The 16,501-nt window shown below is 44.0% G+C and overlaps 1 protein-coding gene across 4 annotated transcripts in view; it reads right to left on the reverse strand.

Moving 5' to 3' along the window:
- The window catches only part of PIP5K1B (phosphatidylinositol-4-phosphate 5-kinase type 1 beta), a 323,529-nt gene that overhangs the window by 207,266 nt on the left and 99,762 nt on the right, over positions 1-16,501 (reverse strand). For all 4 annotated transcript variants that reach the window (XM_059141853.1, XM_059141849.1, XM_059141850.1 and 1 more), the window contains one exon: positions 5,550-5,634. The gene's annotated coding sequence lies outside the window, so the exon portion shown is untranslated. The remainder of the gene's footprint in view (positions 1-5,549; positions 5,635-16,501) is intronic.

Consider the following 16,501-nt stretch of genomic DNA (forward strand, 5'->3'; position numbering starts at 1 on the left):
TACATTAGTTTCAGGGGTGCAGCACTGTGATTTGACAAGTCTGTAGGTTCTGCTGTGTTCACTGCCAGTGCAGCTACCAGCTGTCACCAAAGAACACTGTCCCAGGGCGCCTGGGTGGCTCAGTGGGTTAAGCCACTGCCTTCAGCTAAGGTCATGATCTCAGGGTCCTGGGATTGAGTCCCACATTGGGCTCTCTGCTCAGCAGGGAGCCTGCTTCCTCCTCTCTCTCTCTCTCTCTGCCTGCCTTTCTGCCTACTTGTGATCTCTCTCTGTCAAATAAATAAAATCTTAAAAAAAAAAAAAAAAAAACACTGTCCCAGCACCGCTGACTTTATTCCTCATGCTGTGCCCTCTATACCGGGACTTACCCCATCACCGGAAGCCCGTGTCTCCCGCTCCCCTTCACCCACTTTACCCACCACACCCCCAGCCCTTCCCCTCTGGCAAGCAGCAGCTTCTTCTCTGCATTCATGGGTCGGCTTCTGCTTTTCTTTATTCATCTGTTTTTTATTCTCCATAGAGGGGGAAGTCATTCGGAGCTTGTCTTTCTCTGACTGACTGATTTCACTTTGCATAATGCCCTCTAGGTCCAGCCGTGGTGTCACAAATGGCAACATCTCATCCTTTCTTACGGCCAAGTAAGAGTGTGTGTGTATGTGTGTGTGTGTGTGTGTGTGCATGCGTGCTTACGTGTATACCACATCTACCTTATCCATTCATCTACTGATGAACACTTGGGTTGCAGAAAAACATTTTAAATCTTGGGATTTTAATAGTTATAGTGTGTGTAAATCTAAGAATTTGCTAGCCATTTTGGTGTGCCTGGGGGCTCAACTGGTTAAGCATCTGACTCTTGACCTTGGCTCAGGTCATGAACCTCGGGCTCCTGAGAACAAGCCCCACGCTGGGCTTGGAGCTGGTCACAGAGTCTGCTTAAGATTCTCTCCCTCTCCCTCTGCCCCACCCCCACTGTGAACACATGTGATCTTTAAAAATAAAAAAAAGAATTTGCCAGCCATTTCCCTTCACTGGAACTCAATGACTGCCATGACCTTGACAGGACTAAAAGCCATCGAAGAAAATTAAAGAATGGAACATGTAAACCTCACCAGACCCATTACTCCCTGCCCATCAAAGCATTCTCTTAGCTAAATTAACATTTCCATTTGTGTCCATATAACTAGCTGAGTTATAATCTATCCATTATAGTACAGACAGGTTCTACCTGCTATAGCTTCCCACACTTTATCTGCTTAATATATTTTAAAAATAACTGATTTTCTAGTTTCTTCATAATATTTTGGTGAGGTTTGAATACTATATTAGTGGAATTATAAAATCTGAAGGGTCTAGTAATAACAGGTTCAGTATGAAAAACCAAACCTGACTGTGCCTCTGCAAAAGCTCCAATTACACCATTACTTTAAGAGTATCTAGGTAAATGGGGTGCCTGGGTGGCTCAGTTGGTTAAGTACCGGACTCTTCATTTCAGCTTAGGCCACGATTTCAGGGTCCTGGGCTTGAGCCCTGTGTCGGGCTCTGTGCTTGGTGTGGAGTCTGCTTGAGGATGCTCTCTCTCCCTCTCCCTCTGTCCCCTCCCTGTTCACTCTCTTTCTCTATGCAAACTAAATAAATCTTTAAAAAAAGAATATATAGGTATTTATCTGATAACAGATCCCTGAATAGGCCAAGATCTGGATAACCATAAAAGTTATCAAAGAAATAAAAAATGTAATTGATTTGCCTACTCACAATTCTCAACTTCTAGATGTCAAACTAGATTGTGAACAAATTAAAAGGCAAGCAACAGGTGGAAATACTGGCAACGAACATAGCAGAAGTTAACCCTAAAGCATGAAAGCTTGTCTGAACTGCGCAGAGCCTGTCACGCATCTAAGGGCATCACTCCTACAGATCTCACTTTTCTCGTGTCAGCTTCAATCTTTCACTCTACTTCATTCCCATCAGGGTTCTGCCGTTTCTTCCCCCTTAAAAAATTCTTCCACCTTTTATTGATTCCACTTCCACCTCATTTCCTTATTCCTCCTTGTGGCAAAACTCCTTGAAAAAGATGTTGCTCCTTTCAAGCCCTGATTCCACTTCACATATTCTCTCTTTAATGCACTTTAATCGGCGGTTTGCTCTCACCGCTACCCTGAAAACTTACCCCTTCAAAATCACCAATGACTTCCGTGTTGCCAAATCCAATGGCTAATTCTATACCCATATTGTGCCTGACCTATCAGATTATTGATAAAGATGATCACTCCCCCTTCCCTGACTGATTTCCTTCACGTGGCTTCTAGAACCCAATAGTCCCTTGTTTCTTACCCACACCCTCCCTGTACTTCCTTGATCACTTCACAGTCTCTTCAGATGGTTCCTCCTAATGTTGGAGTGTCTAAGACTAACTTCTTGGTTCTCGTCTCTATCCATACTCTCTCTGGAATTCCCAATTACCACCCAGATCTCTCTTCTGAGCTCCAGACTTGCATAACCAATGGTCTTCTTGGTATCTTCACTTGGATAGCTAACATAACAGACACCTCAAATTTTGCAAATCTAAAACCCTATTCCTGATGTTCTTTCCCAAACTTCCTTCAATTGGACCTTCCCCATCTCACTTAATGGCATCTCCAACGTCTTGCTTCTCAGTTCCCAAATACCAGAGTCTTCTTTCTTTCTCTCTCTCTCTCTGTTTTTTGTTTGTTTGTTTAAGATTTTATTCATTCATTTTAGAGAGAGACAGAGAGAGAGAGAGAGAGAGAGAGAGCATAAGCAGGAGGAGAGGCAGAGGGAGAGGGAGAAGCAGACTCCCTGCCAAGATGGGAGCCCAACATGGAGTTTGATCCCAGGACCCGGAAATCATGACCTGAACTGAAGGCAGATGCTTAATCATCTGAGCCATCCAGGTGCCCCGAGTCTTCCTTCTCGTACACCATAGTCAACAGGTCAACACAGCCATTGAAAGATGTCCAGAATCCAGTCACTTGTCACCACTCCTGCTGTGCATTCCTGGGCAGGGCCACCATCTTGTTATGTGTGAGATAGCCTTCATGGCCTCCCAATGGGGCTTGATGACACCCTTGCCCTCTGATAACCTACTCTCTGCTAGAGTGATCTATCATTAAACCTAATCAGATCATGCCACTTTGCCCTTAAGACCCCACAGTGGTTTCCCTTGACGCCCAAAGTCAAAGCCAAAGTCTTACAGTGGTTGACGTGGCCCGGCATGATTTTCTAATCCTCTTCCTATTCCTCTTCTGGCCTCAGCACCTCTGAGCTCACCCTCTTGCCTGTCCTTCAGACACTCTGCTGTTTCTCAAAGACACCAGAATGCAGCTAAATTAAGGCATTCTGCCTGAGCTATTCCCACTGCCTAAACAATCCTCCCTAGCCAGACACCTGCTTATCTCCTTCAGGTCTTGGCTCAAAGGTCAACTTCTATCTGATGCTTAGCCTGATGGTCCTATTTTAAACTACAGCTTATTTGGCACTTCCCTGCCCCTATTTCCTCTGAACTCTCCTTACTCTTACTTTTTTCCTTCCTCCCTCCCACCCCCCCCCCTTTTTTTAAAGATTTTATTTATTTATTTGACAGACAGAGATCACAAGTAGGCAGAGAGGCAAGCAGAGACAGAGAGAGGAGGAAGCAGGCTCCCCGCTGAGTAGAGAGCCCAATGCAGGGCTCCATCCCAGGACCCTGAGATCACTACCTGAGCCACAGGTAGAGGTTTAAGCCACTGAGTCACCCAGGCGCCCCCTTCCCTCCCTTTTTAATAAATGTATGACTGTTCATTATTTTTCAGTCACTTTAAAATTTAAAAGTAATGTTTAAATTAAAAAAAATTTTTTCTTCCCTAAGTAAAACAAATCCAGCTACCCACAAAGAGTAATTGTTAATATGTGGCTCTTCTACCATTTGATCTTTTTCAAATGTGGGATCAGCCATTATATGCAAACTTGTACTTGCCCTTTCCACTTTGTCATAAACATTTTTCTGCATCACTAAATATTAATTAGAAAAAAATGTCTAACATCTAAATAATTCTATCATGAAAATGCATCACATTTTGGTACTTATTAGTGGGCACACAGGATGCTTCCTGCTTTTCTTTTATAAATAAAACTATACTCTGTGTTCTTACATTTCTAACAGCAAGTCTAAAACAGCTGCCAGAGAATCTTATAATAATGTCTACTGGGTAAAATACACCTACTTTAGATCTCTATCAGCCACAAGTGTTTTCACTTAAAATCACAGAAAACACTTGGCCCACTCTGGGCAAAAATACAATTTTATTTTGCGTTTGTATGATTCATGGTAAGGACAGACATCTTTGTCATGTTTCTTTGGTTCTTTGTATCTCTTCAGTGAAGAGATACAAGAGCTAGATACATAGCTAGAGCTATGAAGCTCTAGCCCATTTCTCTACTAGGGTATGCTTATGTCTCCAACGTAGTAGGTACCAAGGATAGTAAGAGTTGGCTTTTCTTTAACCAACTGTGGCATAGATGCAACAGAATGGAGATTTCCCTAATGAATGCCGTGTCAGGCTTTCACTTTAAGACTTGGAAGCTTCGAAAACCAAAAAACTTCAACAGCAACTCTGAAGGGTGCTTGGAAAAACCACCTTAGTGAGGGGGCGGCTCACTGGCAGGAATGCAGGACTTAGGATGAGATGGTCTCTCTCTCTCTCTCTCTTTTGTTTTCTTTACTCCGTAGGGCATCCCTGAATGGGCAGCAGGGAAAAGGAGGAGAGAAACAGGCAAACTACCATTCTTTAAAAAACAATTCCCTTGAAGCAGCACAAAATAGACAATAATGCTAATAATGATAAAGGGACACCAGGAAATGTTGCCTGAATTGTGTTTCCTAGGCTGATGTTTCACTAGGATCCTGTGAACCTATCACCGGGACGGCTGTGCAGGGGAGGCAAACGAGACGCCAGGGAATGTTCTAGTAAACTGCAAACGGCCATTTGAAAGGGACACCGTGGTAATTACTGTTTGTTCTTAGAATCGCTGTATCCCCGTACCAGTCAAGGTACATCATGTATAACTACAGGAGCTGAGAGAACTATGTTTTAGAAAGATTATATACAATTATATACATTTCTTTATGTGTATGCAAGGCAGGAGGAAAAGAAATTCACAGAACAACGAGTGATTATCTGCGGATGATGAGGTTATAAATGTCTTGGGTTTTCGTTTTTATATTTTGCCATGTTCTCCAAGGATTCTGCAGTGAACGCTCTACATTTGACAATAAGGAAAACACTAATGCTGTTCAAAACCTGAACCGCACGTAGTAATCAACAGCAGAAACCACATCTCCTGGGTTCTGGTTTGCCCCCCGAGGCAAGCTGACATTCACAAAATTTCCTATGTTTCTATTTGCTTGTCATCTGTTTTAAATTTGATAATGTCAAAGTTAAAGGTCATGAACTAGAATTTAGATTATTTGTAAATAAATATAAAATAAAAGGGGCAAGAGCTCAACAGTGAGTCAATTGGAATAATTACAAACGTAGACTGTGTTTCCTTACCTTTGTAAATAAAATGGCAAGTCATCTGTAGTCAGTCATGATGGGGGACCTATTCATTGTTGAAACGGTTTTCCTTCCCAAGTTCCTGTTAAAACAGAAATTCCTGGTTATTACTTATTCACCTCTCTACCCCCGCTCCCCAAACCCATCAGAGCTGCCTACAGGGATAATATAATGCAGCCAGTTGAAGCTGAAATAAAGAGAGGACCTAATGCTAAAAATGGAGCCAGAAAGGTATTAGAAGAAAATACAGGGGAATACACATGTAATTTCAGGCTGGTTGTCCTACTAAATAAGACAGTAAATCCATAACCGCTAAAGGAACAATGAGCAAATCTGACCCTATAAAAATTAAAAATGTCTACATGACAAGATGCCATAAATAGAGCCCAAAAAATGAACAATAGTTTGCAGCTCAAACGACAGGAGATGATACAAATTGATTATAAAAGATTCTAAAGAAACAAGACAAACCACATAGTATAAAAATAAGCAGAGGACATGAACTGGAAATATATTTCATCAATAAGCCTGTGAAAAGGATAAGCCCCATTAGCGGTAAGGGAACGGGAATTAAAATGACTGAGATGCTATTATCTGCCCATCAGGTTGGCAAACGTTTCAAAGATGGTGGACATCCAAGGCTGATAAGTAGGATAAGCAGGTACGTTTCCTACACCACTGGAATGACGCTTTAGCCTTTAAATAGAAAGGACTGTAACAACGGTCCTTCAACTGTTAATGTACTTACCAAGTTTGGCTCAAATTCTAAGATTCTTTCCCAGAGAAATACAAGTACTAGAACTTTAAAGACATGTGGGTAAGGGTGTTTATTCCTGCTTGGCTTATGATAATATGACTAGAATTCTATCATATTCTCCTACATTTCTTTCTGGTTTTTTGTCTTAACATTTCCATAACAATGCTGGCCAGTGTATAACGTATGTCTAACAGTGTCCTTGCGAAATGTATTCTTTGTTTTTAGAAGTATCTTTTACTTGTAATTTAATAATTTCACTTTTGGGTTCCATTGTGGTTGACATACACCACTTCTGTTTTCCATTTTTTAAGATTTTATTTTATTTATTTGCCAGAGAGAAAAAGAGAAAGAGCACAAGCAGGAGAAGCAACTGGCAAAGGGAGAAGCAGGCTCCCTGCTGAGCTGGGAGCCCAATGTGGGACTCAGTCCCAGGACCCTGGGATCATGACCTGAGCCAAAGGCAGATGCTTAACCAAGGGACCCACCCAGGCATCCCTCTGTTTTCCTTTTATCTGCATATACTTGGTATTTGCAAATAATGCATATCCTTGTCCATTTAACTGTTTTAGTTGTCATTTTGCTTTATCTGTGTTCCTTACAAATAACTTAAAATCAGGTTTTCATTTTGTTTTTGCCAATTTAAGACTGTCATTTGAAAGGGGATTCCAACAAATTCACATCTATTGTGTTATGATTTTTTTAAAAGATTGTATTTATTTGAGAAAGAGAGAGAAATCGAGCACAGGAGCAAGAAGAGGGGCAGAGGGAAAGGGAGAAGCAGGCTCCCTGCCGAGCAGAGAACCTGATGCGGGGCTCGATCCCACGACCTGATCATGACCTGAGCTGAAGGCAGATGCTTAACCAACTGAGCCACCCAGGCTCCCCTACTGTGTTATAATTACATTCGGTTTGCTGCTATCTTGTTTGTTAACTAGTAACTACAATTTACTGTAACATTTATTTTCACCCATTTCTTCTTTGCTGGATGAACCAAATCATAATACCATTTTTTTCCTCCTAGTAATAAAAACATTTTATTCCATGTCTATCTGCTTTGTTATCATTCTATTTTTAAATCATTAAGAAAATCTATGCTTTCCTCTCAACTCCGTCAGTCTGCCTCTGTGGAGAGCCACCTTCCCAGGGCGATGGCCTCTGTGAGGTAGCCCACATCCCGTGACAGAATGATGAGGCAGCTCCCGGCCAAGCTGGACAGGCTTCCTGAGTCCTTCCCAGGAGCCTGACTTCTCCCTCTGCTTGCCCAGCCACGCTCCCTCCCCTTCTCCTTCCACAGACTCTACATGTCTCCACCGGTGTGCTTCAACACGGCAGAAATTCTCTCACAGTTCTGGAAGCTGGAAGTCCAAAGTGAAGGTTGCCAGCAGGGCCACGCTCCCTCTTTGGGTAAAATCCTTCCCTGCTTCTGGCGGTGACCTTTGAACCTCCGTGTCCCATGGCTGTGGCTGCATGGGTCCGGTCGTCGGACTGTGTTCTCCCCATGTGTCTCTGTCTTCACACAGCATCTTCCTCTCCTTATGAGGACGTCAGTCACATTGCATGAGGGCCCAGCCTCGTGACCTCATCTGAAATTGGTGACACTGGTAAAGGCTCCATGTCCAAGGCCACATTCGCAGGTACCAGGGGTTAGGACTTTAACATACATATTTTTTCTTTGCGGGACACAATTCAATTCAACACAGGTGTGGACCTCTACTAAGTATCTTACACCCGAAACTCTGTTTCATGGCCTGTTTCCAGAGAAACCAGCCCACGACCTCTCCTCTCTTCCCCATCCACAGGAGGTACTTTAAAATATTTTTACTTTCTCACGGTTTCACTTTTAACTATGAAATACCTCCCCTTCATTCACAGGGCTCTTCTGTTGGAAGGAGTCCTCAGGGAGAAGTTACAGTTCATGTCACATTCTCATCATTTCTTTAGATTCGATCATTACCAGGTTCCTTGCTCATCCTGGTTTCTCTGGCTCTCCGTCTTGCCCTACCGGGACACACCTCTTTCTGACTCAACTTCATTTGGTTGGGACACTTCCTACTTTCCTCAGCAGTGACACCCTGATGGCCCACTTTGAGTCACTCCATATCCAGATAGGTTTTTCTTTGGGCCTCCTATATGACTAGATCTCATATAGATCTTGGCTGGTTACTGGCTTCTTAGCTCGGTCCTTTTCCTTCAGTTTCCTATAGATACAGCACTGCTGTGCTCCTGCCTCCTGGCTCACAGGGGAGTCGTTTCACGCTAGTCTGACACCCCGGCCTTGGTAACGTACTGGTTTCCTCGCCTAGAAACACCTATGAGAGTTTCCTCTTTCTCTCTTTTTAATGGAAACATAATTAACACCATGTTTGTTGTAATAGTTTCAGGTTTTCAGTATAACTTAACGCTTCATTATACTTCTCAGTGCTCATCAAGGTAAGTAGACCCTTAACCCCTTTAACTACTTCTCCCACCCCCCATCCACTTCCCCTTTGGGAGCCACCAGTTTGGTTTCTGTATTAGGAGTCTATTTTTTGGGGGGGGGATCTGTTTCTTTGTGTATGCGTGTGTCCACTGGTTTTGTTTCTTAAATTCCACCCATGACTGGAATTACTAGGCATTTATCTTTCTCTGACATATTTTGCTTAGTATGATACCCTCTAGACCCATCCATATTGTTGCAGATGGAAGAATCTCCTCACTTTAAGGCTGAGTAAGAATCCACTGTATAAATACACCACATCTTCTTGATCCACTATTTACCAGTGGACACTTGGGTTGATTCTGTATCGTAAACAGTGCTCCAACAGACAATGGGGTGCGTATATCTTTTCAAATTAGTGTTTTTGTTTTCTGTGGGTAAATATCCAATAGCAGGATGACTGAATCATATGGTAATTCTGTTTTTAATTTTTTGAGAAACCTCCGTACTGTTTTCCACAGGGTCTAGCAACCAGCTAGCATTCCCACCAATGGAACATCTTCTCCACATCTTTGCCAGCATTTGTTATTTCTTGCGTTTTGGATTCTAGCCATTCAGACAGGTGTGAGGTGATGCCTCATTGTGGTTTTTTGATTTGCATTTCTCTGACCAAGAGAGTGATGTTAAGCATCTTTCCGTGTGTCTGTTGGTCATCTGTACATCTCCTTTGGAAAAATGTCTGTTCAGATGCTCTGCCCATTATTAAATTGGATATTGGGGTTCTATGTGTGTTGAGCTGTATAAGTTCTTTATATATTTTGCCTATTAACCTTTGACTGTATGTATCTCTGGCAAATATCTTCTCCCATTCAGTAGGTTGCCTTTTTGTATTGTTGATGATCTCCCTTGCAAAAGGTGCAAAAGCTTTTGATTTTGGTGTAGTCCCAATGGTTTAATTTTTCTTTTGTTCCCCTTGTCTCAAGACACAGGTCCAGAAAAATGTTTCTATGGATCACTACCTGGTAGAGGTTTTATGGTTTCAGGTCTCACATTGAGGTCTTTAACCCACTTTGGGTGTATTTTTGCATACGCTGTAAGGAAGCGGTCCAGTTTCATTTTTTTGCATGGGGCCGTCCGGTTTTCCCAACACCATTTGTTGAAGAGACTGTCTTTTCCCCCTTGCATATTCTCGTCTCCTCTGTTGTAAATCAACTGACCACATAAGTGAAGGTTGACTTCTAGGCTCTCTGCTCTGTTCCATTGATCTATGTGTCTGTTTTCTCGCCAGGGCCATACCGTTTTGATTACTGCAGCTTTGTAGTCGATCTGGAAATCTGGGATTGTGACACCTCCAGCTACGTTCTTCTTTCTGAAGACTGCTCTGGCTGTTTGGGGTCTTACGCGATTCCACACAAACTTCAGGATTTGTTCTATTCTGTGAAAAATGTTGCTGGTATTTTGATAGGGATTGCATTAAATCTGCAGACGGCTTGGATAGTACAGACACTTTGACAATATGGATTCCTCCAAGCCATGAGCATGGAACAGGTCTCCATGTGTCTGTGCCACCTTCATATTTTCTCATCAGTGTTTTATAGTTTTTGGAATGCAGGTCTTTCCCCTCTTTGGTTAAGTTTATGCCAATGTATTTTATTGCTTTTGGTGTAACTGTAAATGGAACTGTTTTCTTAAATTGAGAGTTCCCTCTTTTAACACAGAGTGCAAAAATTTCGTAAGGATAGATGTATCTTTTTTCACTAATCCGGCCAAGTAAAGGGAAACTGACAAGAAGATATTACATCGAGGGTCAATGACTTGACTTAAACCATGAATAATATTTAGGCTATCTAAATGAGGAACGAATGGACTGCATACCCTTCAGGCAATCCTCCATGAAAATTATTTCTCATAACCAACCTTTTGATAAGAACTGGACAGTAAAGCGCTCAAAGTTATGGTCTCTGGTATGATCCTGGTATGCAGTAATTCCAGTGGCCAAGTAAGGGCATAATCAGAAGACTCAGGTCTCCTTAGGGAATGTGTTAACATGCAATCTGATCCAGGCTCCCAGTTAGAACTTATTTTCTTAAATTATCTCTGACAGTCAAGAGAGCCAACCGCCAGTGTCCTATGGTTAGAATGTTGAGACAACAGCTCAGATAACCATGATACATACCAAGCAACGAGATTTTTTTTTTAACTATTAAATTCTTATCTATCCTTTCTGATATCTAGTATCTAGATTCTTTTAGCTTCAGGAATAATTTACATAATTTCACAGCCTTCTGCACTTCTGTGCTTTCACTTAATTTGAGGGAAGGAGAGACATGATCATTTGTTGAGCAACACCTATGTGTGAGAAGCGGTCGCATACGTGATCTCATTTAACACTGCAAATAATCCCTTAGCATCCTCCAATTGTGGACACACATAGTTGACTGTCCTGTGACACCCATGGGAGGTTGACGTTTCTAATTCTGCCAAGGCAGGCTCTCCTGCTGCGAGCCTGATCTGTAGAAGAGAAGCCCTCCGTGGGGGCGTGACCCAGTGACCCTCCACTCCCAGCCCCTCCACCTCTGCCTGGCTCTGTTGGTCCCTATCCCAGTGCTAGGTGGCACAACCACCCAGGGAGCTTTCTGGAAATCCAGATTCTTGGTCCACACACCACCACAACTAAATCACTACCTCCGTGGGGTGGGTCTGGGGAATCAGTATTTTCAGCTTCAGAGGCTTGGGTTGATCTCAGCCACCCTGACTAGTGAAGGCAATAAAGATGTTCTATGACTTCATAAGAGTTGTCAGGGTCCAGTGGCAAAAATGGAAACCATTCTGGGTATGTTAGAGAGTAGGAGCTTGGGCACAGCTGGGTGGCTCAGTCAGTTAAGCATCCGACTCTTGGTTTCGGCTCAGGTCATGATCTCATAATCAGAATCTGCTTGAGATTCTCTCTCTCCCTCTACCCTTCCAGCTGGCACTCTCTTTGCCTCTCTCTCTCTCTCTAAAATAAACTGAAAAGAGAGAGAAAGGAAGGTAATACATGGACTTAGTTACACATGTGACAGGTGAGCTGAAAAGCTAAGCAAACATGGCAATGAAATGCAGAAACTCACATCAGCAGGAAGCCACTAACTGCCTTAAAGGCTAGAGGCATCCCACCAGAAAGGGGAGTTAACAAACCTCAAATGCAGGAGGTTCTCTGTTGGGACCAGAACATCGTGATGAAGGTTGACTGGCAGAAGCTGGAACCACAGAAGGGAAGGTATGTTTGGAGGCATGCAGAAGACAGAGTCACTGATGGAGACACCCCACAAGGCAGAGAGAGGGGGGAAGACACCTTGCATTCTCCCTTACCCCTGTACCTGCCAGTCCCTGTCTATGGCTCCCATGCCCAGCCCTCTGGAAACCATCCGATGCGAGGAGCCTGGAAATGCATCCCATGGGGGATGGTGGCCCCGTGATCCAGTTATACGGCTCTGGGTATCTGCAAAGAGCTTACAGAGGAGCCAGGATCCTCTGTGGCTCCTTCCTCAAGTGTAGGGGTGAGACAGTGATCTCAGAAAATGGGGCTCTCAAGTCAAGAGGTGGCAGAGCTGAGACGCGGTCTGGAGCTGAGTGACTTCAAGTCAGTTCTCTCCACAACCGCATGCTCTCTCTCCTCGCTATGTGACAATCACAGGACCGTCTACTGACTCGTGCACTTCACTTTTCCATTTGCAAGTGCAGCGGTATTTATTTCATAATTATTTTCTGTAAGCTCTGTTCTCCATTAGTGAGTCTCAACCTAGAGGGCGTTTCTGAGTTCACAAGGTTAGGTAGGGGGAGCTTTTGAAAACTCTACAGTTACTACAAGTTTTAGATCTGTGACACCTGGGAGCCCATAGTGGAGTCTGCAGTGACCCTATGAACCTCCGATTTTCCAGCGAGGGCCAAAAATACGGAAGTCCATATTTTTAATCTGCCACAGAGCGAGTCTACTCACCACGCAGGGCCAAATGGGGGGGGGGGGGCAAAACAACTAATCACCCAGTTACCCAACTAAATAAGCCAACCAACAGAGAGAAGCAAGAGGTGAAGGGCACTACCCACAAGTCCTTACTGGTCTTCTCATAAAAAAAGACACTTCATTAAACACAAATGGAGCAAAGCCACCAGGACAAATGGGCAGAGCGCTAAACCAGCCTCCGAAGAGGGTTTAGGGTTTATGCCCATGTCTGCCGTCCACTCCCGGGGACCTTGGGCGCCCATCTTTTCTCTTCTGCCATGAATTCTGCCGACCCCATGAGATACTACCCATGAATTGGTGCCACTGCCATTTCTTGACAGAGCCTCATCTCAGATCCTCCTTGGAATGAGGAGACTCATTAATTATTTGCTCATTACGAGTTCAACCTGCCTTATGCGAATTGATCTCCCGCAAGATAGCCACATTCAAATGCTTTCTTGCCATTCAGGCTACGTACGGTATCACAGCCTAGAACATTTCCCAAGAGGGAAAGCGATTAAAAAATATTTGGGGCCTTGGTCATGCCTGCTCGCTGATGTTCATCCTCTGGGTTTAAATTACGTTCTTCTGAGTTCACTTCCGTTATCTGCCAGCAAATTAAGTCATGCAATCTTTTATCATTCATTCCACTCAATTCGTTCGTTCATTCACTGAACGTGACATGTCAGGCAGTGAACTTAGCCTTGGAGCCATGAAGACAAAGATCATAACCTTCGAAGAAGTCACATCCGTAGGAGACACAGACATAGGGACAGCTACAGTGCAACGTGGTATGTGTCCTCCTCTGGGTTCTTGGAGGAGGAACTGCCTGAGTCAGCCTTTATGGAGCCTGGGAAACTCCATTTCTGCAGAATACGGAAAAATGGACTTAGCTTTCAGGGGACACAAGGTTGAGAAGCAGAGAGGGAGGAAAAATGCCAGGTTGCACGGGAGCTTGCTTAGAGAGAGACCCAACGGCAGGAAGGAGCATACTGAACATACTTTCGTGGGTGTGCATGAGATGTTGAATTTGCATCTTTTTTAAAAGGAATTTACCCAGAAGCAGCCCAAAGGTAAGGATATTACTTCAAGGTTTACGAACAGATTTCCAGATCGCTCATTCTACCTAATGCTTATAAGTCCCTGATCAATCCTTCGCCTAAATAAAAAACACACCGGTGCAAATGTATATATACTCATGAAACCCTCAAAAGCCATTCTTAGGAAAATGTCAGCCTTGTAAATAGATCTGTTGGGGAGGTAAGAATATTGTCATCCTTCCAGGGCACTAAGTGGTCTCCTATTCTGGAATGTGGCTTTGGCAATGAGTAACAAGAGTAACAACCAAGCAGCGCAAATCAGAATGGGACGGAAAATTCTCCAAGGCCTAACCACAAGCAACAAAAATGCGCCAAACTGAAAATCCCTGATGCAGTTTCCCCAGTAGAAATGCCTAGATTTTTTAGACCAGAAAGGACTTGTTATATTAGGAAATCCCAGGGCCAGATGTATTTCTTTATAGAATATTTGCAGAAGCTGTTGAAGAAATGCAGCCAGGCTGCCTGTGAGACGGGTGTGCAAGGCAGGGAGATCACCCACACACCCTTGTGTTTGGACACAGGGAGTTGCACAGCTGTGGGGCCTAATGCTGGACGAACAGAACCGTGGTGCTCCCGGACTCACCATGAAGTCCCCCCATGCTTTTTGATGAACATCATTTAAGCGAGGTTTCGTTTCGTGTGTCTAATGCTTCTATGACCAAGCCACAGCCGAAACCTATTCCCAGTGATGGCGCCGGCTCACTAGGAATCAAAATGGAGGCCAACCAAGACACACTGTGGGGCTCGTGGAGTCTCTCAGGAAACACATTCACCCAATCTCGGATTGAGAACAGATCACACAAAATGAAGGAACAGAGAAGACAGAAGGCTCAGCATAAAATGAACCCCTCATAATTTGTTTCCAACAAAGGTTGTGCTACAAGGATGCATAGGCCTTTCCAAACCATCTTCCCAGTACCCCAGATACAGAAGAAAGCAGCCCATGAAAGCCACCTTGAGGGACGTGTGGTTCCCAGACCAGCGCAATTCACAGAATTTCAGGAGAACTCCAGTACTGCACAGCCCCCTCCTGCCCCTGTCTTTGAGTTCGATACCTGAGGACATGGGATATGTGGGTGTGTTTGGTGGTTTTGTTGGGAGAGTCAGGAATCACAACATCTGGGCTTCTGTTTGGCACATGGGGAAAGAACCTGTGAAGACCGACCAACACTGTTGCTTTCTGGCCTTGTCCCAGAGACATCTGGGACAATCACTAAAGAGATCACACAGCTGGACTTTTTGCCTCGCTCTAATGCTTAACTTTCTTCTTCCCCACTTTTTTGGCTGGACATTTGGTACAAGGCCGACTGCACAATACTGTATTCTTACCACTTTGTAAATTTTCTTTTCTTTTTTTTTTTTTAATTTACCACCTGATCATGATTTCTGTCCACATTTTATTTCACAACTATTCACCCCCCCCCAAAGACCACATGCCAGGAATAATTCAATTGTTACAATAATAATTCAATTGTTACAACTGTAACAACTGTGTAAACCATATGCAAACGTAAAGCCAGCTAAGAGGGGTAGAAAATGTTTGGCTTCAGAAGGAAAGAATGGAAAACTATTTGGTTTTGCTCCTGTAGCAGTTTGCAAAGTGTTTCTGGATCCATTTCATCTACTGAGAAAGCCTAAGTAACAGATCTCCTGAGTGCCCCAAGTGCAAAGGACAGCTGGTGGCTTACCCCCAGAGAACTTCCTCTGAACCAGGTGCTCGTGGAGTAGGGGCAGGTGTGGGGGTGGGGGGTGTAGCAGGGGGGAGTGGGGGGTCAGTGGGGGGAGTATGGGCTGAGTGCTCTGTGTGTTGGGGGGCAGAGTCTGAAAGCTGAAATAACCTAAAAGTACGTAGGGGGGACTGTGGCTGAGCACAGGAAAGATGGTAAGGGCAGAAAGACGCCCAGTAGAAGAAAAATTCTGTCCCAAAATATTCTGCAGTTCCAGGCTTAATGAACTCAACCAGCAGTAAGTAATATGGGCAGCTTCCGACGAGGCACAGATAGAAATGGAGAGAGACAGGGAAAACATGAGTAATGAGATGACCAACGTCTGACGTGCTCCTTGTCCGGAACGATACTCATCTACTCTGACACCGGTTCTGGAAATCCTGTCCATAAGGCACATTGGGGGAACTCATAATGAATATGATGGTCCCCGTTGTCAAGGCGCTTAAGAGAGAAGCCAAAACACAAGCCCACAGCATAATGAGAAAGTCTTTAACAGGATTAGGAGTTAATTCCTTTTCCTTGGCTTTGCTTCTAACAAGTATTCAATTATCACAGTCAGAGGGCTCATCTGGAATGTTCTAAAAAATGCAATGAAGAATTAAAAAGGGGAAAAAAACCCCAAGGCCAAGAGGTCATAAATCGGCTATTAATCAGTAGATATTAAATTTCCCAAGTGTTTGCTATGTGCCCGGTTGTGCTGAAGACACAATGGGCTGAGAGCGGCTTTCAATGGACCAACCGCTTAGCCGGAGAATCGAGGGTAATAGGCAGTGTTCAGAGGACAGGGAGGGGACAGAGGTCCAGGTAAGGGGTCGAGGCAGGGGTGTGGAAGGGGACTGCTGGTGATGGAGGAAGACTGACCGAACAGAGGGGAATCAAGGTGGAGACAGCAAGCAGCCCCGGGCTGAACTGCCCTGGGAGCCAACCATGACTATCACAAATTGGGGGGTATCTGCTGAAGGCTTCT

The sequence above is a fragment of the Mustela lutreola genome, chromosome 12, assembly GCF_030435805.1.
Source record: "Mustela lutreola isolate mMusLut2 chromosome 12, mMusLut2.pri, whole genome shotgun sequence".
NCBI lineage: Eukaryota > Metazoa > Chordata > Mammalia > Carnivora > Mustelidae > Mustela > Mustela lutreola.